Below are 27504 nucleotides of genomic sequence, written 5' to 3' on the forward strand. Positions count from 1 at the left end.
TCAAACTATGAGAGGAAGATGGGACATGATCTGTGGACAACTAGGAGGGTTTACAAAGAAATTAGTGGTTCTGAGATCAGTGTCATGAACTGCAGGGTGGCTACACGTCGTGTTGGTTGTCTCTGTGCATATCTACTTTCTCCAGGCTTACTCCCCACAAGACCATCCCTGGACCTTATTGGTAAAGCTCCTGTAAGAAAGCTGAGAGCAGTGGTAGCCAGACAGGTGAGTGGTGACAAGAGATTAATTTTGTGAAAGTGCAAATGAGGCATGGAAGACGGTCATCATGTAAAAGATACTTGGATCAAAAGTGCTAGAAAACATTCAGATTGCAGAGAGAGCCGTCTCTCCAATCAAGTCCAGTAATCCAAGGAATATCTCCCTGGAGGGGAACTGGAGAGATCTTCATAGAAAAGCATGTAATCCCACCTAGGAGCAACAACCCAGGAGTCCAGAATAATTCCCACAAATTCAGAAAGTTCTTGAAAGCAACCATGAGAATCATCAAATGGTGGAAGGTAGTATCCACCTTGTCCTTCAAGGAGGCAATCTACATCACCTAGTATGAAATTGATCTAGAGGATATGCCCCTAAATTGTCCCTTCAGTCTTTTGTTGAATCTCAACTGAAAGCACTCTCTTCTGCCTAATTAGAAGTAAGGAAGAAAACAGGGTCAACTCATAACCACACACAACTTGAACTTAACCCATCCAACATGGTTTCTTGTAACACAGAATTCAGACATGGTTTTCTGCTGGATGCAGTCTGGATCCTTCCTTGTTAACATCTGAAGGTCCTCCAAAAGATATGAGCTGCTAACTGCCCTCAGCTATCCCATGCTCTTCCACAAGACTGCTAGAGTTATCAGGAGACCCTCTTTCACTGCCCAGGTGTCCAGGATCCTGCAGATTGGGCTGTCAGGGGCAATTGGTCAGGAGCAGTAGCTACAGGAACACAAGCTGACAGCAGGTCACATGGACATTCACGAAACCATTGTAAATTCATAATTCTAGTCCAGTGTACAGGGCCCCTATACACTTCTTTCCAGCCCTCCTTAATAATAGCAGGTCAGATACACAGGTTGTGCATTGCCTTAGATGACAGGTACCTTCCTTGTGTGCTCCACATGGAAGATGCTGGGAAAAAGTCAAGCAAGTACAAAATATAAGATCAGCTCTCAATCCATGTTCATGACACCCAGAGATCCATCCCAACCCCACCTGTTTCCAACAGTGGAGGTCAGGTCCTGCTGTGGATCTCCTAATATTGCTCCAAATACATATCCAAGAAGAAGAGTACAGGACCTACCTTTGTTTAGTCTGGGCTCCTTTATAACTGAACATAAGGCAAGAATATTCTGAAGGAAACTGAGGCTTTGACTATTCACTTAAACGAGCACAACATCTGCTCATGGATTATCAGTAGTATGTCCTGCTGTGGTGGAAACCCTTGTCTTTCTACTGAATGCATCCAGAGGACATAGCATGTAGTTGCCATGGGTCCACATTTTCCCTCTTTCATATTGTTTCTAGATACTCTAGGGATTGAACTCATCAATATTCTTCAGAAACTAGTTGGTAGTTAGTTCTGGTGCTGACCCAATAGGCATGGGGCATACAGAGGAACTTTGGTCCTCTCCCACATCATTTTCAGCCCAAGCCCCTTTTCATTTCCCAGTCCTGGGATCTTACATGCCCTTACCTTCATTTGACATATATGCCAAAAATCTCATGACTGTGGATGAGACCTGACTTGCTTGGTCCCAGTCCCTCTGTAAGTGTACAGGTTGGATTCAAACCAGGGGTTTGTGTGGTAAGGTTAAAGAATAGTTTGGGGATCCTTTTGACCAAGAGGTTGAGAACATTACAAGCAGCTTGTTTTTCTGAGAGAAGATTGGAGGATATGGGGTCCCTTTGGGGAGGTTGTGGGTTCCAATGTGTTTTTTGCTCTGTGAATATATGTTTACTTTTTTTTCTGTTTTTGAGAGGGAGTATATTTATGCCTCACCCTCTGCTGTTCCAGCTTTATAGACTTGACTACCACAATTGGTCTGTTTTTCATTCTTTGACACTAGCCTAGTTGTAAATGCCCTATTTCTATGTTACTGTATTAAAAATGAATGACATCAACCTTGAGGTTTCACAGGGCATATAGGATGTGGTGGCCATACACAACTTTTGACATCTTAAGAAGAAGATGGTAATTTGATCTACATAGTGCAAATGGGGAGCCTGGGGAGGCCAAGAAGCACCGTGACTTCTACCACTTCACACATCCAACTGGAAGAACAGGATGAGTCAGATAACAGTCATGTCTTCTGAAAGCTCCTGTGCCAAACGTGGCTAGGTCCAACCAAAGGCAACAGGGTTGTCAATGTGTCCACTTTTCCTCATGTCCTTTGTGGAAGTCAATCAATAGCTCAGGGGAGTATTATTTGAGGAATTGCTTTGGGAAGGGGACTTCCAGAGATGATCTCACTTTCTTGACAATGGGCAAATAGAGCATGGAATCCTGTAACCAGGCATTTATTTAATCTCCTCAAGAGGAAAGGCCAAGTCACTTTAGTGCAGACATTAGAGAGGCCAGTATGTCCTCTTGCTATGTCCAGTATTGTGAAGTCTCTGGCCAGAAGACAACTGAGGATGGTACCTCTTTCACATCACATCACCTGTCCCTTGCAGGTGTCTTTGTCATCACACACAGGGTCACCCATAAACCACACCACCAATAGAGATTTTCCCAGAAGATGGCAAAGGCAACAGAGGTCTGGTGAAGTCCTAAGATCACATATGTCTGATACTCCAAGGAGCATTAAGACCCTTCATCATGTGTGTGTGTGTGTGTGTGTGTGTGTGTGTGTGTGTGTGTGTGTGTGTGCATGTATGTATGTGTACAAGTAAATTGTTTCTATGTTGTTTCAATTAATTGGATGACTGATTAGGAGACTTTTTCCAGTTTGGTACTGGTTCCAGGTTGACTTCTGTCACATTTTTTCCACCTCAGAGTGAAAAGGAATTGGCCCCAAACCTGGCTAACCCCTGCAAGGCAGGAACATTTGGTGTTCCCATGGACCTCCTGGTACCTTCATTATTGTTTGGTGATCCATCATATGTCCTCATTTTCCTGTTTACCTCTGAAATTTTGCCAACATGCATCAAGTTCTAAACCTGCTGTTCAATAGGCAAGCCTCACCTCCAAACCTAGTGGACTCCTTGCCTCCAAGGTCTAAGACACGGATGTGCCTCTCTTGCCCCTGAATTATCATGAGAAGAACATTGCTCAGAAGACCACCCTCCCTAAGTGTTGTAAGGTCTCAGTGGAATAAGCCATGGACGTGTTTGCTACAGCCTTGCCCTGGGGACGAGGCTGCCTAGCATAGTGGGAAGTTCTGTGGGACTCCTCCTACTTGATGAATAAGTTCTCTGCCAGAGGCTTCACCAATCTAAGGCCTTGGGAAATTTACTCTTCTGGTTTGTAAATAAGGGTACATTTATTGTCTGGATTGCCCTTGTCCTCCTTAGACATAAGGGTCCCCATGCATACAGAGGAACTGGTTGGGCTCATTCATTAAGCACATGCATAGGAAGCACATACTGTTTATAAGCATAGATCTTTTCTATGAAAAGGACAAAAAATCCTGGCATTCTTGGCTCCAATTCAAAGAGGGAGTTATTCAGAAACATTGGGTGTCATAAGCAGGTAAAGAAGATGACATGCTGTCATGGCGTCCTCTGGAGATGCCTCTGTCCTTCTCTATGCTAGTGGAAATGATGGACCATGGGAGCAACGCAAGAGTGAGTGGGCTTTGGGACAAAAGGGAGGGAACCATTTCTGAATGTGGGGACATTTGTGCATCTTCACTTGGGGAGGGTCTCACAGCTCCTGTGATGCAGTCTATTGGGATGAGGTTTATGGCTTCACCTGCAGCTAGAAATCAAAGAGATCTTTTGACAAAGAGCTTACCCTGGGAAGCCAAGGGAGGCTGGAGTTTCACAGTTGGCCCCTATGAGAATCTATCATCTCTACCACAGCCAACCCAGTCAGGCTTGCCCAAGCTGTGCACGTCATGGTCAAACAGAAGATGTGAGACTCTCAGACCCTCACTACTTGGTAATGGAAATGAAGATGTTTCCCAGGGTGGGAGATCAGTGAGTATCCATCAAGAGAATATTATCATGGCAAGACAGGCCACACATGGGTTTTGGAGAGTGAGACAACATGTACTACAAGTAGGTGTCACCCAGTCCATTTGGAAGCCAGGCAGGAGGACAACTCATCCTGGAATTGACAGTCTACTGGCCAGGGTGCCAGACTCACAAATGGGAGCATATGGAGCTTCTATGAAGACAGAAGTGCTGTTCATACCTTAGGACTAGTGCTCCCTCCTATGGAGTTCTCTGGAGCTCTTCCTGGTTACCTGGCTTGCCACTGCTTGGACAGCCCAAAAGCTTTGGCTATGGTATAGTACCCTCTAAATAGATTAGGGAAGGCACAGGAGAGCAGATTCCACACATGTGCTTTGGCAAATCTAGGAGGAAGGGAAGCAAGGACTCTCACTCTGATTCCTGTCTGTCTTCCCCATGACTGCTGTCCTTTATGCTGGGTAACTGGCTGAACCAGTATGCAGAGGATTTCATTCAACTTCCAGAGGTTCCATGCCTCAAGCAGCTAGTTGTTTATCTCCATCTCAACAGGCCTGGCTCAGATGAGGAGTATCAAGCTCAACTTCTCACCCTCCTGGAGCATCTGTAACTCAGTGAAGCATAACCTCTGGGAGAGGAGGTTGGGGCAGAAACATTATAGAGCACATGAGGAAAGGTGGGGTGGGACCCACTCTAAGGAAATTCAACTGCTTGCATCAGGCAAGAAGCAAGGAACAGCCTGATAGCCTAAGAGTGATGACCTGGGAAAGGAACCTGTTTAAAGTTACTTTCTGGGTTTTCTCAAACTGGCAGAAGACTTATTTTTATTTGTAAAGGCTCAGGGAGAACATTCTCCTGGGGGATGTTTTCTCCTGCAGCTCTCTCACCATGTGCAGGTCTTCAACTATAACCTACTCCACAGCTGGAGCCATCTGAAGTACCAGTCTGGACACAGAACCCAGTGACATCACCAGCATAATGGCTAGAGCAATGAGATCAAGTGAGGAGACACCTTACATCTTGACATTCCATCCTGAACTGGTGGCAGTGCATCTGACCCTGATGGATACTGTGAGTGTCTTGGCAGGCAGGGCATGGGTGGGCTTCTTTTTGCACTCTGGAGGCCATCCTGCCAAGCCAGAGCCAATTTCCAGTCCAAATCCCAGCTTCAACATTACACAGCCCATTACCAGGGCCACTTTCTTAAAACCAGTGTCTCAATTCCCCTTTAGATAGTAGAAATGTAACTCATCCTCGGAGTGACTATGAAGATTCAGGGTTTGCAACAGAGTTACAGCATTCCTCAACACTCATTCGTGGCTTGTTATGCACTAGAGCCTAAGGCAGACATAGGTGGAAGGCAGAATATGCCAAAAAGTTCATGCCTTGTGAGCCAGATTCTATTTAGTGGACTGAGATTTTCTAAAACAATGCTTCTATCACTATCCACCCATTTTTATTTGGGATGAGTATGTGTTAAGTGGCCTCAGTGCTCAGGGAACAAAACACAGATTACACAAAGATTGAGCCATATTCTCAGATTCTGGGATTCTACCCCCCAAACACAGTATTCCATCTTGGACCTGGGATCTCTGGTATGTATTTGGGTCTCATAACACTAACCTTTTACCCAGGAGGTATTGAAGAAAATACCACTGCTTCTGTTACATATGGTCCTAGGATGACAGGATGGGAAAAAACATCTGACATCCACGCTTGATGACGTTTTCACTGTTCAAAAATGTCATTACCTGTGTCATTACCACCTGCCTCGGGGACAGAACTAGAAGGACACAGACAGGGCCAAGGTGGTGGAGCACTGGATCCAGGTGGCCATGGTGTGCTACATGCTCCTTTCTCTCTGTAAGGATGTGAGCTATAGTCAGAGCCCCTGTATGAAACATAGGCCACTCTTTTTTAGAGCTATACCTTCTGGATACTATCAGCCCTTATACACAGAGCTGAATTTCTCCTGACATTCTGCCCCTGGAGTGAACTTAGTCTTTCTCTACTTAACTCTGTAAATTCTGCGTGTTCCTGAAGCCCCCCCCCACACCATCCATATCATCAGGAAAGTCTCAGCCCCCAGATCCATGGCATTAGCAAGTAGCGGCTATAATCACAGCCTCTTCATCCACAGTTGTGCCCCATCCTCAAGAGATTCTCCCCAGTCTATGCCATCTTTTCTGCTCTTTAGAGCAAGGTCATTCATCAAGTGAAGAGCACATGGAAAGAAGTCTCCAGGTGGGTGCACATCTTCCCTCAGAAAGTATGGGTACACAGGAGTTAGTGTCACCCCTCTGTGAGCACACTTGCAAAACCCTGAAGGTAAGGCCTTAGAGTGGATGCAAATTATGTGCATGAGACTTGGTCAGTAAACCTGTGGGGAGGGAGCTCCACTTAGATGTCTGGTAGATGCTGCCAGCATGCTTTTACATTGCAGTCACAAGATTCTGTCCAGGAGAAATCAAAGCAGAGGTGATTGTTGGAAATGGGTATGGGACCATGGTTGTACACACACGAAGGCCCTGCTGCAGGTCATGAACGCTTAGCACCCACTGGTATTATTTGCAATTACTTGTAGTCTTGACTATAAATGAAAAGATTCAACTCATTAATCTTCAACTACTTTGACATATCATATTTATGACTTCTGACAGAGAAAGTTTAGACATTCTACAGAAGATGAGAATTTCCCTAAAGAGAACAACTGTATTCACAGAGCATTGATCATCAAGGTAGGTGGGATTTTGTGTGAATATGGAGGGGGAAAAGAGGAGTGATATTAATTCCTCCCTGAAAGTGATTTTGAAAATTGTATTTCTGTCCAATCAAGATGAAGACAAGAAATATCAATTCATTGCTGAGGCATATGGAGAGCTATTTGGGGAATGGGGGGGCCCAGGTACTTGATTGTAGAGGACACTAGCAGGATAATTAATGGGACTGGATTGAACCACAGAATCTGTGGGTCTGTAGTCTCCTTCTGGCATTTAGCATACCCCACATTTTTGAGTGGGCATAGGGAATGTGGATCCTTTCTTTCACCCTACCAATGAAGTTATATTCCTGATGTCTTTCTTAGGTTCATGCACACCCAGGGATGATACCTGCTCTGAGATGTGGAGACATAGTGGGGCTCAGGGACCAGCCAGGCATACAGGTAACCTCAATTGGGTCCAAAATATAACTCAGGATGGTGAGAAGAGTTCACTGTGCCTCTTCATACCCTGCAGTGAAACAGAACCTATTGAGAGTCACAGAAGGAACAGCTGGAGAATACCATACTCTTGGAGTCCTGGAGTTCTCTACTGGCATAGAAGTATCAGGGACCTAAGGAATAACCATGGTTGTCTTCTGATGCAATCCAGAAGTTCCAAATAAAAGAAGAAGCAGAATGTCACTGTTTAACTGCCCTGGTATAAAGGTCAGCAAGAGATGCCTCATGGGAAAATCTCATTCCCATGTAGACAAAAGCAGGATTTTCTGCCTCAGAACCTCACAATGGGCTCCATAAACATGGGGAGTATTTGACACAGCCTCAGATTCCATCTCAGGGAAGAAACACCAGGGAAAATGAACAGGCAGGAGTCTGAGCCACTTTATTTTTCTTTCATTGTGGAGTACCTCAGCTAGGAAGTGTGGCATACACCACATGGAGCCATAGGGAAGGACCCTGATTACTGGCCAATGGGAGCTGAAACCTTTTGCTGTTGGTCACCTGCAGACCCTGCACCAGTAAATACACCTCATTAATCCTCTGTTTTCTCATCCATAATGGGAACAAGGATGAGCCTGGTATTCTGACCTCTTGAGAGATGAAAGGATCTGCAGAGAAAAAAGGAACAAGCAAAAGCTCTGAGTTGGATTCAGTCAAATGAGGCCAGGCTGAGGGAAGCACTAATAGAAAGAAGGAGAATTGAGTACTCACATCCTCCATGAGGCAGGCATTTGGTCACTGCTTATTGCAGATAAGGAAAGGGTAAGATGAAATCCTGGGCACCAGCCTGGTGTCCTCCACAGTGAATAGTGGAGCTCTGTAGGTTGCAGAGAGAATTGGTTTAACAATGCAGGACACCACAAGGTCTAAGGCTAGGGTAATGGTGGAGTAAATGGTGAGAGGTAGGAGGCCTTCTAAGTCCATCCTCAATTCTGACTGGGTGGAACTTCCAAATTTGCCATCCGGTAGAGGACATTTAAGAGAGGCCACAGGCATCAGATGATGGTGAGTGAACACGGTTTATGGTAGGCTCAACACAAAGTAGGACTAGAGGGACCTTCCCTGGCACTCCGGTCTTCTTGCATCATTGCCTAGTTACTCCATACATATGGTTTGCAGACCTTGGCAACTCCATGCCCTGAAGAGCTGGCATCTAAGAATAATGATCTTCAGCCACCTGATCTGTGACTTTACGGAGGGTATGGGGAAGGTGGCTGGCAATTTTTTGTCCTGGTTTCAAGACTTGGAGGACATTAGAGAGGATGAGATGGAGGTTTAGATTGAAAATGACATGTGAGGATGGCACTGATAAAAGCAAGAAAAAAATTAACAGATTTGGGTAGGTTAATACTTATTAGTTATCAATTATACTTACTACTCTTAAATATTTATGTGTATTAAACTTTGCTATACAATTGCATGGCTAAGATTTTTTTCCTTCATCTCCTGCATTAATAATGATACAGAGAATTTTACATTTCATGTGGAAATAAGAAATCTTAGCAGGATTCTCATTTTATTTTGTCATAGTAGGAAGAACTGACTAGTTCTTTGTGAGGCATGCTGAACTAGACAAAGACCCACCTTGCACAGAGCAAGTGTTGATTATAATATTATGAAATAAATTCTTGCACTAAGATGGCCCCTTATAACTCCTGGATTAAAGGTCAGAGGTGCTGTCAGGATCCTGGAACAACTGCACAAACTGAATGTCTTTGAAATGATATTTGTAACAGAAAATAGCAGAATGGAAAGTTCTATGTTCAAGCTCCACAGAATAACAACCATTATGTGGGGTGGTGTTAGTGTTAACTATCAGAATCAACATTTTCAGGTCTTGGAAATTAGTCATAAACAATAACCCACGTGGTTCTTGTTTAAGGTACAAACTGAAGTTCAACAGTTTTGGTAAAGTCAAAATTGCATTTCTTGGAAACAAAGAGAATTAAAAAATCTATTACCAGATTGACCAAGGAAAACGTGGAAATTATCAGTATCAGTTGTAAAACAAAGAGCATTATGACAAAAGCTATAATTAATAATATGCTAATAAAGGAATATTACAAATGGGTTTATGTTTGGAAAGTCAACAGCAGATAAAATTGACAAATTTCATCCAAGGCACAACCTGACATTGGTCACTAAATATAAACTGACACATGAACATTCCTGTATTTATCAAACACATTTATGGATAAGAGCCTTCTATTTCTCATTTTGGCAAATTGTCTGTAAAGATTAGCATGGCCCCTGTGGGAGGATAACATGCAAATTCATGAAGTGTTCCATATTTTGGATGATAATAGACAATGAACATTTTTGAAATTGTCCTAAGAAAGGGGATCTGCAGTGGAGGATGAGAGACAATGATGGAGGGGTGAATCTAATCAAGATACATTGTAAACATATGCACAATGTCACAATGACAATACCCTGTATAACTCATATATGGTAATGAAATTTGAAAGAAGTCTATTGACAGAATGGAAAGCACAGATGCCTTTACTGGTGAATTGCAGCAGTTATCTAAATAAGAATAACCATCTACAAAAATATTCCAAAACATAAAAATGACAAGAAAATTTCTCAACTCCTTTTTATTCAGATTTGCCAGAATTTGTTTGGTCTAAAATACTACAGAAACCTTTAGAAGAAAACCAGAATAAGGGACAGAAGTATTCCTCTAGGTGAAGAAGACAGGATCCTCAGCAAAATACTACAGTTGATCTTACAAATATTTTTATGACCAAGTACAGAGAGTTCATCTGGGAATGGAAGAGTGTTTCAGAATTCAAAAGTTAATGATTATGACTGTATTTACATATCAAAAGAGTTTAAAAGAAACCATAGAGTTATTCCAATAGACATAGAACAATGCTTAACCCAATACAAATTCTAAATAGGATAAAAATTCTCCACAAATCAGGATGTGCAATGAATTTCCTTATCCAAAGTGTTTCTATTTAAATCAGGGGATGGAGATTTTGCTCTTATGACACACTGAATCATCCTAAATGGGAATAAATCTCAGGAGTACAGAAAATGATCACAGATCATGCACTCATCCATACTTGAGACCCCACAAGCCTCCCTCGGTGGGTTTAAGTCACGTGACTTCAACCCAACACAGATTCTGTACACAGGCTCCTGCCTAAGTGTCCACATACACAAACCTGTGCAAGCTCTGGGAAAAAGAATTTCATCTTGAAATGGGCTGCACTTTTGTGGTAGTTTTTCGAAGTCACTGGGAGCATGGGGCTCCCTACATTCCATAGTATCCCAAGAACTTACAGTCCTGGGCTGGACACTCAACCTCCTGTAAATTATCTAATTTAGGGGAAGTCCTGGATTGCCCTTCCAGTGGCTGGACCTGGAAGGCTGCTAAAGGACTCAGGGATTTGGGAAACTAGTTGGAGGCCTGGCAGGAGCCCTTTGAATCTCACAAGCATTGGGTACCATGACATTACAACTTGTCCTCAATCCAGTGTGTGGACATGTTCACAGGTACTTGGATCAATTCCCTTTAAGGATATGAAGACTGGACAAGCAAATTATTGTAGCATAATTAGGAAACTCTAGGAATTTTTCTGACTACAAGTCAGAAACTTTATAAGTGCATGTTTAGATACACATTCTAAAACTCCTGCTGTCTGTTCCTTTGGCTTTCAGCAACCTCTTCTAATAAGTGGTATGTGGTCAGCCTTCTTAATTCATAGTCCTCAACCATGCCTGGACTAAACATTCTGAGAATGGAAAATATTAAAAAGTGTCAGACTTAGTGGTTCACACCTATAAACCCATTTACTTGACAGGCAGATATTGGGATATTTAAGGTTCAAAGACAGCCCAAACAAAATATTAGTGAAACCCCAACCCAACACAATTGCAAGGCAAAAGTACAGCCTGTAATCCCACCTATGTGGGAGGTACAGGTAGGAAGATTGAGGTAAGAGGAGGTCTACCCTAAGTCTATAATTAAAACATGACAGACTATCTGACAACTAAAGTACAAAAATCCTTGTGTGTGATTCAAGTGTTAGAGCACCTGCCTAGCAAGTGAGCAGCCCTGAGTTCAAACATGAGTATGACCAACATAAAGAAAATGAAAATTTAAAGGAGAAGATATGTATATATTCATACATATATATATACATATATATATATTAGAAACTACTTTTCAGTGGTTTGTTCCTCTGCAATAAGCACACTTTAATTGCTTTATTTCCAAAGCAGCCCAGTATCTATTTACATAGCATTACATGATATTATTTGCAAGTACTCCAGAAATGAGCTAAAGTAAATGAAATGGTATTCATAAATTAGTGCACCCTCTATGAAAATCATGTGGATGTTTCTTACAAAACTAAATATCTACCATATGATCCTGCTAAACAACTTTTGAGTATAGATTTGAGGGAACTTAACTAACACAATTACAAAATGCCTGTACACTCATATTTTTAGCAGGGCTCATCAGAACAACAGAAATAATAGGAACAGGCTATTTGCCCACAAACAAATGAACAGATATAGAAAATGTGGTATATATTTACAATGGCATACTACTCAGCCATAAAGGAGAATTATGTTATCTCATTTGCAATAACATTTGGCAACTTTCTTCTTCTCTACCTTGGTTATAAGATCATATGGTAGGGCCTCCCATTTTTTTGCCCAGAACTGGACTTGGACCACAATCCTCGTTACTTGTGGCTCCTGTATTGCTGGGATTATGAGTGTAAGTCATCACACCCAATGTAGCCCACATAAAATTTAACATTTAAAAAATGGCTCTGACTACGTCCTATGAAGCTTTCTATATGGTGTCCCACACACTTGCACAGTCACAGAGGTGGGAACTGGTACCCTCCTCTTTGTTCTTGGGCTTATGATCTTCCTAGTGGCCTTCTGAAGCCTGGGCTTCTGAAGAAATGAGTTGCTGCATGGTGCCTCCTGGCAGGCCTATGTTAGCTCTGGTGGTGCTGTCCAAGCAGGATCCAGAGCTGTAGACTTCCCAGACCTGTATAAGATTGTTCACCAGCATAACAGGCTTTCTTACCTGGCAGAAAAACAAATGGTTGAAAGTGCTTCCAACCAATCAAATCTGTGCATGCTATGAGAAAGACCCTTGCTTGCTTTCTGCCCTCCAGAAGTCTGCTTCTGTGTGCTATGAGGCAGCTGTGGAGTTTGAAAGCAGTATCTGCTGTGTAACACACAGGGAACATCAAACACTCTCAAACTACTCATTTGTTCACTCCCACTGCTCTGCCTCAATGGTGATCTCATAGCAAGAGAGAGTGGCTCATGGGCCTGACCCATGCTTGTGATAAAATGGGGGAAATTGTGTTGGAATTCAACCACAGATTCAAAAAAGCACTCAGGCTATCAAGCTTAAGGAAGCAATGAGGACAATTTTGGTGCAGATGGATATGTAGCACATCTCAACTTACTTATTATTCTTGGTTATTAGTTATTTGATAATTCAAAACCCACTTATTTTTGTAAGTAATGGGTTGTCTCAGGAGACCCTGGTCAAGAAGCTCCCAGTCCTTGTGCCCTTGAACAGAGACTTGGATAGACATTTGTTGGAAATTGATTCCAAAGTTTTATTGAAAGAAAAGGTGGGGGGGAAGGCACCACAAATAAAAGAGCAGTGGGCTGTGTACAGGTGCTACAGAAGCACTGATCTATGTTTAAAGGGCAATTTATAAGTTGTAAGAGGAAGTGGTGGAAAAATCCAAGTAGTCTTTGCAAGAGGTTCTAGTGTGACTGACAGTATTAGTTGACAAGTCCCTATTATGGCATGTGTCTGTGCTGATTCCCAAGTCTTTAATTGTATGTGGGAGAGTGATAAATATCCATAAAATCTTAAGTAGAAGAGTTCACCTGAGAGGTCAGATTGAAGACAGATCATTCTTCAATGGGCATGCACCATTTTCCTGTGTGAACTGACCAAGAGACCCCTTGCCTTTTGATAATTTGATAACCAGTTCTTGACTTTGAGTCTTATTCTTCAAGGAACAACTGAATATTTTTAGTTTTGAGACAACAAATGGTGTAATTGTCATAGGCACTTTTGATCCTGTAAATGAGAACCTGGAAGACAATATCTACCTATCAGCTCAAAGAATGTAACTGCAAATATAGAGATAGCTCCCTGGGCCTGGGAAAAGCCAAAGTGTGTGGACCTGAGAGGTCAGGGATGACCATACCAAGATAAGGTCTTGAAGATACTTTCCCCCATGTGAAAAGAAGCATCTTGAGAGGCTCTGTGGAAATGCTTTTAATGATGACTACTGTACCCCCAGATAACTTCTAAATCCACAAATCAAGTTGCTTGGGGAACTGATCACAGCATTCTGATCCCAACATTTTACTATGGCAGAGAAAGAACGTCAACATCTCTTCAGCATAAGCCCACACATGATGAGAGCCATAGGGGTTGTGAATATGACATCATTCATATCTCAAAAACACAGAGATTGCATTGGCAAGGAGCACAAAAGGGTGCAGTTCACTCATGAGAGAGCTGCTTCATAGGATTCTTCTGCTGCTGTATAGCCTGGCTCTACATTTGAGAATCTTTATTCTGACAGTTTTAATATATTTTCTCTGATTCAGAATCTGAAAACTCTTGTTTGTTTGCTTCTTTTTCAGTGACAAGTCCCTTTGTGGTTTGTATGTGCAGTGCTCAGTTTGCCTCTAAGTTTTTAAAATTGGCCATGTCACTTCTTCATGGATCCCAAGAAGTGACTAATGTATTTAAACCTCTCATTTTTCATTATGTAGGGAAAGAGAAGATGCAGAAAATCATGTGAATGTTGAGTAGTTAGGGAGAGAATCATGAGTAAAAATATAGAGATAAGATACATTTAAATAAAATCCAGTGTTTTAGCACAGTGTGAATAGAGCAGGATTTTATAATGAGGAATATATTTCATGGGCCTCTCAAAGATGAGGAAAATTTGTATTTAAAAATTGGGTATTTTAAAGACACTCCAAAGATGTATAATTTTTATAACAAGTATTTTTCAGCCCATAAACACCAGAAATTTTTTCCACAACATTTGCCTCTCGAAAACCATTTCAGCATTGTGGAATATTTCAGAGGTATAAGTCTTGCAGAAACTACACCATCTTTGAGGTTAGATAAATAAGCTTAAACCATTTCTTTTTTTTGTCTGGTACTGGGATTTGAACTTAGAGCCTACACCTTGAGCCACTCCACCAGCCCTTTTTTTGTGAAGGGTATTTTGAGATAGGGTCTCGCAATTTGCCTGAGCTGGTTTGAAACTGTGATCCCTGATCTCTGCCTCCTGTGTAGCTAGGATTACAGGCATGAGCCACTAGTGCTTGGTGCACCTTAACCTATTTCTGAAATTTTATAGGTATTTCAGCAGAGCAAGTATTTATTATTTCAAAAGAGCAAACATTTGTCATTTTGCTCTTTGCAAAGAGCAGTAGTGTGAGGAATCATGCCTGTTTCCTGAGGCCTCATCAGTTCTTTTGAAAATGGTCACACGTGTCGATTTTCATGGGCATTGTGTCCCCGGTTCTGCTTCCTCCCTCAGTTTTAGGGATTAATATCTCTCCTTGTACATCTAAAAACTTTCCATGTTTGGTTTTGTTTTCTGAAATTTCTACTACTTGTAGAAACTGCAAACCTAGAATCAAAGACTTTCATACTGAGGCTTAGGTACAGTATAATTGTTTTGGACCCTTGTAGGTTCCTTCTTACAGAACCTGCTGCTGACTTCTGACTGATCTCTGGGGCCTGAACTTGCCTGAGCCCTCTTGCTTCTGGCTCCTACAAAAACAGTCTGAATGCCTTTTCTATTTCATCACTCAGGACACAGAACTCAACTCCTGCCTGGCTTCCATTCATAGCCAGACATTCATGAATCTCAAACCTAGGTCAAGTCTATAAAAGGATGAAGATCTGGATATCACAGCAAAGGCCTTGCTGTCCCTGCTTCCTGTCCTCCTCTCATTACCTTGTCTTTTGAACTGCAGTAGGAACTCCAAATTCTCCACTCCCTGTTATGCAGCTCTTGGTAAAAAGGCAAGTATTCAAACCTTCCAAGATGTTCTGAAGAAAACAGGTTTGCCTTCTTCAGAAAATAACTGGAATTACATAGAGCAAATCAAATTCTGTGAGGCTTGCCAGATGGATGAACTCTTGATTACCTTAAGGGGGTTCTGAGCAACATTTAAATTCTTGCCATTACCTGGTGATGGACAGAAAGGTGTGAGGGACATGAAGCAAATATAAAATAATAGAACATTAGGGTAACTCATGTCTAAAATGGAGCAACCTAAAAACAAACATTGGGGAGTTTGGGTGGTTTTGCTTTTAATTTAGCTGAGAGAAATACTGGGCTCCCAGAGTGCAAAGTTCACTGAGACCTCACCATCTCAGCTCTTCATTTCAGAGCTACTGACCAGGGTTGTGCCTACAGAGAGCATGCTGACATGGGGCAGGAAACCTGTGCAGTTACTTGAGGTTCAGACTCTTCATGAGGTGAGGAACAGAGAATCTTTTGAGGTCTCTCCAGAGCTTGGTAATATAGGCTGCACATTCCTGAGCAAGGCTTCAGGAATGGAGACCAGGGCATAAGTAATGATGCTTTATTACAGTCTGTACCTGGGGTCTTGCTTTGAGTCACCACAGCACCTAAACCAGCCAGGACTGTAAATGCAGCTGGATATTTCCAGAGGCTCAGAGTACAGGTGAGACCCATGGCTGACAAATCCTCCTCTAAACCTGAGCACACTTTCCATTCAATGAACTGATAGGAGCATGGCCATATTCTTCCAACACAAATCCTTACAACAGGCAACTCCACAGAAGGAAAGGGACAACCATGACTGTGACATAGTGTTTCAAATGCACTTCTGCCAGTGTGAAAAAAGTATGCTGGGAGCTTAAGTGTGTCATCAAGTCAACATCTCCAGGGCTTTCCATGAGGTGCAAACAAGTCCACAAAGAGGAGTGTCACATGAGAAAGCAGGAATGCTCCAGGCAGAGAAAGGGCAGATGGCAAATCAAAGCAGGCTTGTGGAGGAAATGGTGACTTGATTCCAATATGAGATCTAGGATAGGAAGGACTTGGCAGTAGGGTTCACCTGTGAGGAAGGGTAGGGATATGGGTTAGAGCTATATGACCAGAGCTGGGATTCCAGGGCTCCGTACATCTGTAGGAAGTAGGATCCAGCTTGGATTCCTGTTGTTTTGTATATAAAATGTCCCCAAAGGCTCCTATGTTGAAGATTTGGTCACCAGTTTGTGGTGGCATAGTCAGGTAATTGGATTATTGGGATGCTAACCTCATCAATCAACCCATTGGTGAGTTCCTGGCTGAATGGAATCTTAGATGGTGGGCCTGGTTGAAAGACTAATGTTTCTGGGATCCTGCCTTTGAAGGGTGTATCTTGTTTTTAGATCCTTTCTCTCCTCTCCTCTCTCTCTCTCTCTCTCTCTCCCTCTCTCTCTTCCCTCTCTCTCTCCCTCACTTTCTCTTCCTCCCTCATTATTTCCTTACCCAACCCTTGAAAACTTCTTTCAAACTTATGAATTGCTTTTTTAAAATTGATCAATCACTTAAGCAATACTTTTTAAAGATATTTTATTTATTTAGATTATTTTGGTGGGGCCAGAGTTTGAACTTGGGGCTTTGCACTGGCAAAGCAGGGACTCTACTGCTTGAGCCACAACTCCACAACTTCAGTCCTTAAGAAATAATTACTTAGATATGAAAGGAAAACCCTGTACTACATAAATAAGAATTTAAGTTCATATCTCCTTTGTGTGTGTGTGGTGATGATGCATGAAATATATGAAGGGATTTCTGCAAAGGTTTGCATTTCCCACCTCAAATAATGAAGGAGATTTTATTCACCTTAGTTATTGCACCTCTTCACTAAACTACCATAGACTCCAAGATATCAAATATTGGCTGAATTTATAATGATTTTAACCTTACAGTCAGCACTTTATTATTTTCACTATTTTGAAAAGAACATTGGAATAAATGACCAAAAATGTTATGTGGATATAACTTTGAGATAAAACATGGTTTTCTTGCAGTAATGCATCTCCTAGTTCGTTCATTTATGCACTCAACAAATATTCTGAGGTCTGTTCTTTGCCAAGCTCTAGGTTCACAATCTGTTTGGAAAACCTGAGATGAATGTAGCAAAATGCTATCTGGAAAGAGACCAGATAAGAAAAGTGAATTTAGTATATATATTGAAGGGGGGATGAATGGGTGGATGGATGGGTGGGATTGATTAATGGGATGATGGATGGGTTGATGGATGGACGGGTGGATTCTAAGAGCTAATTTAACATGAAGTTTCCTGCATAACCCTTTCATTTCTGAACAAAAGGATTTTCTCAGACCTTTAAGACATCAAAAATTCACTTTGTTGATCTTTAGTTTCAAAACACAGATGACTGATTTGCCCTTCCCAATGTAACCTCTTGTAATGATAATAAACTATAATGGTTGACACCTAGTAGCAACAGTACATGAATTGAGTGTTGACTTTATTAGAGCAATGACTCAGAGTGCTCAGGCTACACAGCAAAAAAGTTGTTTACCGTTCAGGTGTACACACAAGGCATCCAAAAAGGAACATTTTAGGTAGTATGAATGTATGTTCACAATAAAATAAAGAAGATGAGATTAAAAACAAAGAAAAAATTTTTATTATTATATTACTGGTTGTACATTGTGACATTTACCAATGTTCTTACAATATATAATATTTGAATTTACTCCATCCATCATTCTCCTTTATCCCTCTCCTCCCATTCCTGGAAAAGTTTCCACAGGTATCGTTTTTCCATTTTCATACATGCATACATAACATTTCCACCATATTCACCAACAAAGTGGCATTTTAAAATAAATTGAGGTACATAGGAATAAAAAGAGAACTGGAAAGAATAAAGCAAAAACACCGGAATAAAATCTTATCAGAATTAGAAAATAAAACACTCTCCCTAAACTGAAATGAATGAAATTTTGAAACCTTAAAAGTCAAACCTCTGCACAGAAAAAACAAAAAAGAAAGGAAGGATGGAAGGGAGAGAGAGAAACAGACAGACACACTGAGGAACAGAGAGAGAGAGAGATTAATGAGATTCCTGAGCTTTAAATACCATAGCACAGTAAAATGCTAAGACTTTATGATTGGGGGAAAGAAATTCTTTTGATTTTTCACACACACACACAGACACACACATACACATCCCTTTTTCAGGCTGCTGTGATATAGCCTGTGCTCTGTGGCATGTTAATGCAGACTTGAAACACAACATTCCTTTCATTTTGTGAAATCATTCTCTTTTGCAAAAGATTGATATACAGAGTCTGTTTCTGTGAGCATTGTAGGTTCTTCCTCCAGGAGGAATGCTGGAATTCCATATGCAGAGGAAACAAATCAAAGAACCAAATGAGATATTTTGGTTTCTAAAAGCTTCTGGTGACCATTCACCAGTGGGAATTTCTCTCTCTGCTCTGCTTCATTGTCTGAGCCCCAACCATTATTAAACCCAATTTCTGAATTGTGGTCAAAGTACTAAATGGTATTTGTCACATTGTGGTAGCCCTAGTCTTAAAGGAATTGCCTTTCTCTTGTTTGTTTTTGTTCCAAAGCCTCAAGTCATATGGATGGAGAGAGGAGGACCTTTGATTGACAATCTCTCCATGATTTTCCATGGATTCCTGTTGCTGCAGAATGTGTCCCTGGAAGGAATGTACATTTGCAAGGTCACCAATGCACTCAGAAAGGCCGTGGCCACATCTGTCCTCCACTTGCTGGATGATTGTCAAATCCACTCACCCAAGAATGTGCCACCTGCCATCCCAGTTACACGGGATATTTAAATTGGAGGACTGCAGTTTAGGCACACCCACACATAAATAGGAGATGACAGCATCCACAAAATAACTGAAGCAAAAAGGGTAAGTACATCGCCTAAGTGGTAGTGCACCTGCCTAGCAAGTGTGAGGCCTTGAGTTCAAACTTCATATTACCAAAAAGAGCAAAAAAGATACAAGGATAGAACACATTTCCTAGTAGCTGTCTTGAAGAACACCCAAGGTGGAATCAGAATTAGATGGCTGTGAATTGGTAAAAGGTGTTACTTTTTGTTTTCTCCAAATGAAAATGGCCACACAGCAAAACCAAGTCTCCTAAAGGATGCAAAGTGTTTTCTCCAGGCCTCAAACTCCAGGACCAACACTAATGACCCAACAGGAGCACCCCTGCCTCCAAGTCTACAGCTTGGGCTTCTATTTGGTTTCCTGCTTATGAGGCAAGTGAAAAGAAGATTTAGCAAAAAGACCCACATGATTTTATTGCAATATGTAAAATGATTCCTAGACATGTGGCCAGATTCTTTCTTCCCACTCAGTCTTTGGTGGGTCAATTTACTCCTCCTATATTGAAACATTTTTTGAAAGACAGGCTACTGAGGAAGTCCACAGCTCATCTCCCTAATGATACAAATGAATTTGAGGTATTGAAGTGTCACAAGACAGACAACACAACTCAGAAGTCAATAGACAAGGCAGCATTTACTATTGCATAAGGGTGTGCCACAAAGTGTCCACTGGTTGGAAAATCTGCTTAGGTCTTATCTCTAAGTCTGCCCCTCACCTTGATTGAATGGGTTTCAGGTCCACCATCTTTATTATTGGTTAATTTGAAAAGGGAGTATGTGGGGTATGAGACATTGTAGCTTGGAGAGCAAAGATTTACTTAAACAATAGTTGCCTTAAGCAAACAGATTTTGAAACTAGGGCATTTGGTGATAACAGGAACTTGCTCAGCTGAAAAATACAGATCTTTGTTTAAAACAGGAACATACAAGGTTAAGTGACATCTCACAAAATATGTGGGCAACAAATTGGGGAATTTAAACTGACATCTGTACAATGATAATATTAAATATATTAACCGCTTTGATAGAAAAGATCTGGATTTAGTTGATTCTCATACCTAAGTGAGCCATTACTTGTGATAATGATGTAGATATTGATTTTCTAGTTTAATACAATTGGAAACCCAGTAAATAGTAATAGAGGGAAGTTTTGGTAAGAGTTCTAGAATCAGTTAATTTTCCATATGTATGAACTTTTTTATGTGTCAGTGCTTGATCAAGAAAACCTAACCTATGTACTCCAAGCTAAAAATAACATTCAGGAGGCTAAGGGAAGGTAGAGTTCAGGAAATTGCAAATGGTGAAATCACAAGAAGTCATAACTGATGCTCTCAGCTCAAAAGTAGTTCCAAAATAAGCACATTGCAGGACACACAGATGCTAATGTGAAACTTTGTTCTCTGCACTACCTTTTTATTGTAGAAGAATAGTAATTGCTATGTCATTTATCCTTATAGTCAGGAGTACTCTCCTTGCAGGATGTATCATGCAGAATATAATCTGGAAGGTAGGGATTTAGGAAGTGAATCCTACACTTCTACCTCCTAATGTGCAAGGGAGAGCCTAGTAGGGATCAATAATGTTGAGATGCCAATCAACAATCTACCGTATATTACTTGTGACATCATTATCTGAGGGTTTTTATATATTTCTTCACTTCATCTAGTTATAGTACTAACATTATTACATGAATGAGTATCCATTCACTTGGCATTCAACAAGAGTTGTGGACTGCTTACTCTTTCTTGTGCTAGGGATACAGAAATGACTTAGTCCTTTGCCTCTTAGACTTCAGAGTCTAAGAGGTAGGCAGTCATGTAAACAGACACTTTGAAGGTGTAATAGAAAGATAACAGAATTACAATGACTACACTGAAGAAAGGGTCTTACTTCTCCATAGCAAACTCAACTAAGTTTTCATGTGGGTCCTTATGTTTGTATGGGGAAGAGAAATATGGACTTCCCAATTTGAGAAACTAGGGTGTAAAAAGGAACACAAAAGTTGCATGCCATAGAACAAGAACAAAAGAGTTGACCTCAAACAATTAATGAGAAATTTGAGATTCATTTGGCTGAAGTTACAGGTTTAGGTCAAGCCACTGCAGTAGTTAAATACTTGGTTTATTGGGACTATTTCCATCATTCAGTTCCATCCTCCCTATATCATTCAGTCACCTCCCCCCGCCACACACACACACGTACAATTTATATACACACATTGTACAATATACATACCCTTCAGTTGATCCTTATGTTAGCATTTCAAAGAGACTCATTTATTAATCTAAGAAATATTGATTGAGTGACTGATTCATAGCATGTCCTAACCTAGTGTTGAATAGGACAGCATTTATGAACTTGGCATTCTAGTAGGAAAGACCATCCAGAAATAAGAAAACAAATATATATCAATATATATGATATATATTTGCTATGAAGGAAACAAAAAACGTGGTGAGATACAAAGTGGAGGTAGCAATTTTACTGAAGAGAATCAGAGCAGGTCTTGTGGGGAGGTGACATGTGAACCCAGACCTACTGGATGAGATGGAGTGATCCATACAGGAATGTGAGAAAGGTTGTTTCTGGCAGAGGGAACAGTTGTGTAAAGACTAACTGAGACTAATAAGGTCAAGGAGCAGAAATAAGATGCATGTTATCAGGGTGCAGTGAGTGATAGGGTGGGAGTATGAGATGAGGGTATATAGTTGCTAGGACCAAATCATTCAGGGTTATTAGGGTCAAGGTAAAGATTCAAGAGCTATTCCAAAAACATAAGAGGCTTTTGAGGAGTCATATATGAGAGTGCTGTGATAGGATCTACTTTTCAAATGTGACTGGAAAAATATTTGCAGAATATATTATTGATGAAGGACTTGTATCTAGAAGATATAAAGAATGTCTACAAGTTACAGATGAAGAACTTATATGTAGAATATATAAGGAACAGCTACAAGTTAACAGTGAACATAGACATACAGATGGCATAAGAAATGGAGATTAAAACCACAATGAATAACTATTTCACCCATACAGAGTAGCTGAAAAAAGAGTGTGACATTACCTCTCTTGGCAAGAATTTAAGCTAAAAAACTATTGTGGATTGCTTAGTGGGTACAATGATGAGATAAGGCCACTTTGGAAGCTGTTTGAGAATTGGTGATGAAATTAAGCACACATCCACACCAACCCAAAAAATTCTACTTGCATGTATTTTACCAAGCAAGATAAAAATGCTCACAGAAAGATTTGTGCAAGGATGTTCTCCTTTACCCATTGATAACCATAGGGAGGAATGGATTCTAGAGAACTGTGATGCACTCACAAATGGAGTTTCAGTTGGTAGTGAAAGAGAATAAACTACTGCTAAGCTCAGTTATTAAGTTATTCACAAGAACACTGTATTAAATGAAAAAAGACAAATACAAGGGTACACATTGCATTAAGTCCAGGAATAGGTAAAGCCAAGGCATGCTGATAGAAAGGAGCCAGTGGTTGCATTGCAGGGGTGGGTGCCTCACTGGGAAGAAATAAAATGAATCTATTGTGGTGATGAAAATAAAAAACAGCCTCCCTAAATCAACTCTAGGTTTTTTGTTGTTGCTCTTTTTGGTGGTATTGGGGTTTGAACTTAGAACCTCATGCTCCCTAGGCAGGTCTTGATCTACCACATGAGTCACTCCACCATCCTTAAATGGTAAATATGCCAAATTTTATTGGTGTTTTTGACAAGGCTTCACACATGCTAGACAGGCATGAGCAACTCCATCATACCCTAAACTAACTCTCAAGAGGCTTATCTAATTACAAATATAGCCATAATTGTAGGTAGACTATTGTTAGAGTAAAAGAACCCTTTAAACTGAATTCTTAATAATATCTTTCAATATCCAAAAGGGCCACCTGTCATAAATTTCAAATCAAGCTTCCCTTTTACTAGCATAGCCCCCAATGTTTGTCTCATCATGCCTTTTTCTAGACTCTAATTAAGGAAGAATTCCAAATGGCCTCAAAAATAGACCTGAGGGGTCACATCTCTGGGAGGAAGAAATAAACTCTCACCAAAGTATAACCACTTCAATAATCTCATTCTAAAATATTCTCCCTTGTCAGACAACAATGGCAGGATGTGGACATAGCTCAAATAAGGGGTACATGCCTAGTAAGCATGAAGTACTGGTTGTAAAATTCCTGCGATGCAAATAACAATAGTAATAATGAAAATAACAAAGCTAAAAATTGTTGAACAAAACACATACTATGTTATTTGGCACCTATTTAAGACATTCTAATAAAGTGTCTTCTATTTCCCTTCTTTTCTTCCAAATTCCTCTTTGAGCTGTGATAGCAGGGAGTCTTTCTTTCCTGGTTGCAGGCCTGGGCCAAAGGAAGTGTGGGAATAAGAGGAAGGTGCAGGAAGGAAACCCTATAAAGCTACCTTGGGGATGTATCAAATATCCAGAAGTAGGTTTCCGTGAACTTGTGTGGGAGGCATCGATGAAGAGTCCATACCAAGGAGATAGGTAACACAAGTGGGAGGGTTTCACCCTGGATCCATGGTTAACACATAGTGAGTCATCTCCTTGTTTGAGCTGTAATTATGTGCTTTTAGCTACAAGTGGTTCTGGATCTCCAGCTCTTTCATACTGCCTTCACGACTGCACTGCATATCTTGAACTCAATTCCTGTGCTTTCTCAATGGGATGGCAACTTCCATAAAGTTTGGTAATATTGCATTTCCTTTCATCCCTAGCTTCTTGGGAAAGAGAACAGATAGGGCAACTTTTAATATAAGCTCTGTTAGAGAGTTTGCAACCAGTTTTCTCTTAAAATCCTCATATCGGTCTTTGAAAGTGAATGTCACAGATAACTGTACTCAACAGTGCAGCACATGAGTCAGAGCCAGAATGTAAACCTTGGTTTGTTACCCTTGTTGCTATTTTGGTCTCTACTCCAGGATGTCTGCAGTACAATAACTATTGTGCAGAAGATGCTGCTGAAAAAATGATGTTGACCATGTGATTCAAACATTCTTTATAATTGCTTCCAATAGCATAAGGACAACAATATTTAATCTTTGTCCTTGTCTGGTGCCCATATTGTTTTTAGAGAAATAGAAGAAAGGGCATGTCTTTTCAACATTAGTGCACAATAAACAGCAAGATTGGTGCACAGTCAAGTTAACAAATACTCTGCCAGTCCAAAAAAAAAAGAAAACTGGATGTTCCAGTTTCTTTGTTAATGAATTTTCTAAACATGATGAAGTACTCTCAGTGAATCAATAAGCCATATAGACCTCCCATGCACTTGTTAGGAAGTTTGCTTTGTCAACACACTGCCAGCCAAGAGCTGAGATGAGAGCATCGACCAGGGCAAGATTGTGGGAGCAACTTGTAGGCTTTCAAAATGGCTAAAGGAGGTTTTCATTCAGAAGGTTTGCTGGTATTTGACAGATGAAGTCTGTCTTCTTTTTGAGACTTGATGGAACAGATATCTTCCACTTATGTTATTTCCTGATTCACCCACAGCAGAGTGACTCTCTTATCTTGCCTTCAGAGGAAGACCTAAGGAAAGCAAAGTGATTCACTAAGACTGATGACTGGAATAATGCTTTTTATGAAAACTAGGTTTGGAAGTCACTCATCACTTTTTTTGAAAGACAGTTGCATTTAAGCATCTCTTGTACTGACCACTACATTTCCTACTTCCAAAAGAAATAAAACCAACTCCAGGCAAGGAGTGCTAGGGCATACTTGTAATTCCACCATTTGGGAGGCAGAGGCAGGAGGTGGAGGTAGGAGGATTTTGAGTTTGATGAAAGCTTGGGTTAAATAGCAAGACCCTGGCTCAAAAAACAAACAAAAAACAGCAAAAAAAAATCCACCAACCAATCTAATAAAGTAACAAAGGGAAAAGAGCAACTGCATCCTTTCTTTCCCACTCAGAGAAAGTCCATTCATCAGAAGGGATTCTAAAGCAGCCATGTAAATGAGTGTAGGTGCCTACCACCATGAAGCCTTTGTGAAATGGATGGATGATGGAGTCAGGGAGTGGATGGTGAAAATTAGCCCATTCAGATATGGACAACATGGTTTTCCTGTGCATACAGACATTTAGCTTACATCAATCGCTGACACCAACAAAATATTTTAGGATTCCCTTTCTTTAGAACATTTTCCTCATATGCTTCCATGTCTACTTTTTAATAAGCATAATATCAGAATATAATATTAAATATAATAATATTTTCTAGATTTCCATTATTATAGCCCCTTTTATTTCCAGCAATATCTTCCTGAGTGCACTGACCCATATTCCCATTATTCAGCAGATTGTTTTTCCCCAGGGAACACAAATGCTTGTAAACTGAATGTTTCTTCATGTTTTAAGCATCTTTCTTTAGCTGGAGTTCTTGCTTGTTTTGCCAGCATTCCTACATTTAATACTATGATGTGAATATCCAAATGCATTTGCAGATCCATCTCATAAGTATGAATAAGCAAACCTACTTGGAAAGAGAACTTGACATTTGGGGATAAAAGGCCACCTTTGTATTATATGCTTCAGTTTATCATGATGGATGAACCATTGAACTGTTCCAGTATGTGGCTAAATTTGGATCATGATTGGGAGAAAAGCACTGTAAATACACTACCATCATACCCAGCACTGGAAATGGTATGTTGATATATTTGATATATTGTAAGAACTTTTGTAAATGCATCAATGTACCCCCAGAATAACAATTAAAACAGAAATAACAGAGAAAAAATAAATAAAAGGATAAAAAGTAGCTGGATGATTAAAAATGTAAGGAGGAGACGGAATGAAACTAGCTAGTATGTGTAATGATGAGTATATCTCAGGACTTCTTTCTTGCACAGCAGCACTGGAAATACATGGATGGCTGCTTTCTGATGACCATGAGAAAAGTTTTACTCACTGAACGCTTTTCTTTGTTTTCACACAGAAGATACCCTGATTGTCAGTGTCTCAAGTTTGGATCATGGTTTTTGTTTTCCTTTCCAGCTGCTGTTATTCTACTCTTCTCTTGAGTCTGGCTTCAATGGCTTTTCCTAGGATTCAAGTAAGTCAACTTTTCATGCTATTAGAATAAATAAAAGTATCTGGGTCCCAAGATTCTAGTTCTTTATTCAGTGCTCTTTTACTTGCTATGTGTGTTACATTTCCACATTTTCCTATCTACTAATTGCACATACATAAACATGTATTTGATGCTTATGAATGATAGTCTATAAAAACCAGATGGTGTCCTTTGAATTCTACACTAACATGATCTTAACAGGACACATGGGCATAAGGAACTCACTATGATAAGGTCCTGTTCAAGCTTGTCAAAGTACAGTTTGTAGAAATTTTGATACTGTACATGAATTAATATAGGAATGTTGGATTATCAAGTTACTTTCAAGTAAGTTACTTTCATGCAGGGTTTCCTGCTTCATGCTAGCAACAAAATTGATACCACCTTTAAAATATAAAGTACAATAAACATCTGAGACTATTCTCTGTGGAAAGGACACTGGGAATTGGCAAACCAGGAATAACATTATGACTTTTCATAGACAGGTGAGTGATCTGTGCAAGTCTTCACCCATTTCCAATTTCATTGTCTTACAATGTAAAACATAAAATTTATCCAAATCAGTAAGATCATTGCCAACACATATGGGTCCAAAATGAAAACAGAGATGTTAAAGTAATAAATGCTGATCATCAATATCTGCAGTGCCATGAAAATGTCCAGTATGGTATTTAAAGATAATTTCAAGATATTACTTTGTCTAGGACTCAAGCTGGTAGCTTATAAGCAGCAATGAGTTACGTGACTTAGATGAAAGTCTCCACTGAAAATTATGATGGGCTCCTCAGAAAAATCCAAAATGCAGCCTGTTACTTTCAATTTACTTAATAGTATTCCAAAAGGAAATTAGAAATATCTATATAGCAAACCACAAGGATTTTTTTGAGTTACAAGACAACTTAAAGTAATTTTCACCAAGTTTTATTTAAATAATATCAAGGTCCTATGAATAAAACAGCATATTATTTGCCAAATCAGCCAGACTGAAGTCAGTTATTTGTGCTTCTCTTGAAAAGAAAAACAGTAATGTGCCCGTATTTTCCAAGCCTGGTAACATAAGGACTGACACTCTCCCTCCTCAATT

The 27504-nt window shown here is 40.3% G+C and overlaps 2 pseudogenes; one reads left to right on the forward strand and one right to left on the reverse strand.

Moving 5' to 3' along the window:
- Positions 1–27504, reverse strand: part of LOC141418137 (ral guanine nucleotide dissociation stimulator-like) — a 502720-nt pseudogene that overhangs the window by 302944 nt on the left and 172272 nt on the right.
- On the forward strand, positions 9561–9657 carry LOC141421056 (U6 spliceosomal RNA; annotated as a pseudogene).

Source organism: Castor canadensis, chromosome 2 (assembly GCF_047511655.1).
Source record: "Castor canadensis chromosome 2, mCasCan1.hap1v2, whole genome shotgun sequence".
Taxonomy (NCBI): Eukaryota; Metazoa; Chordata; class Mammalia; order Rodentia; family Castoridae; genus Castor; species Castor canadensis.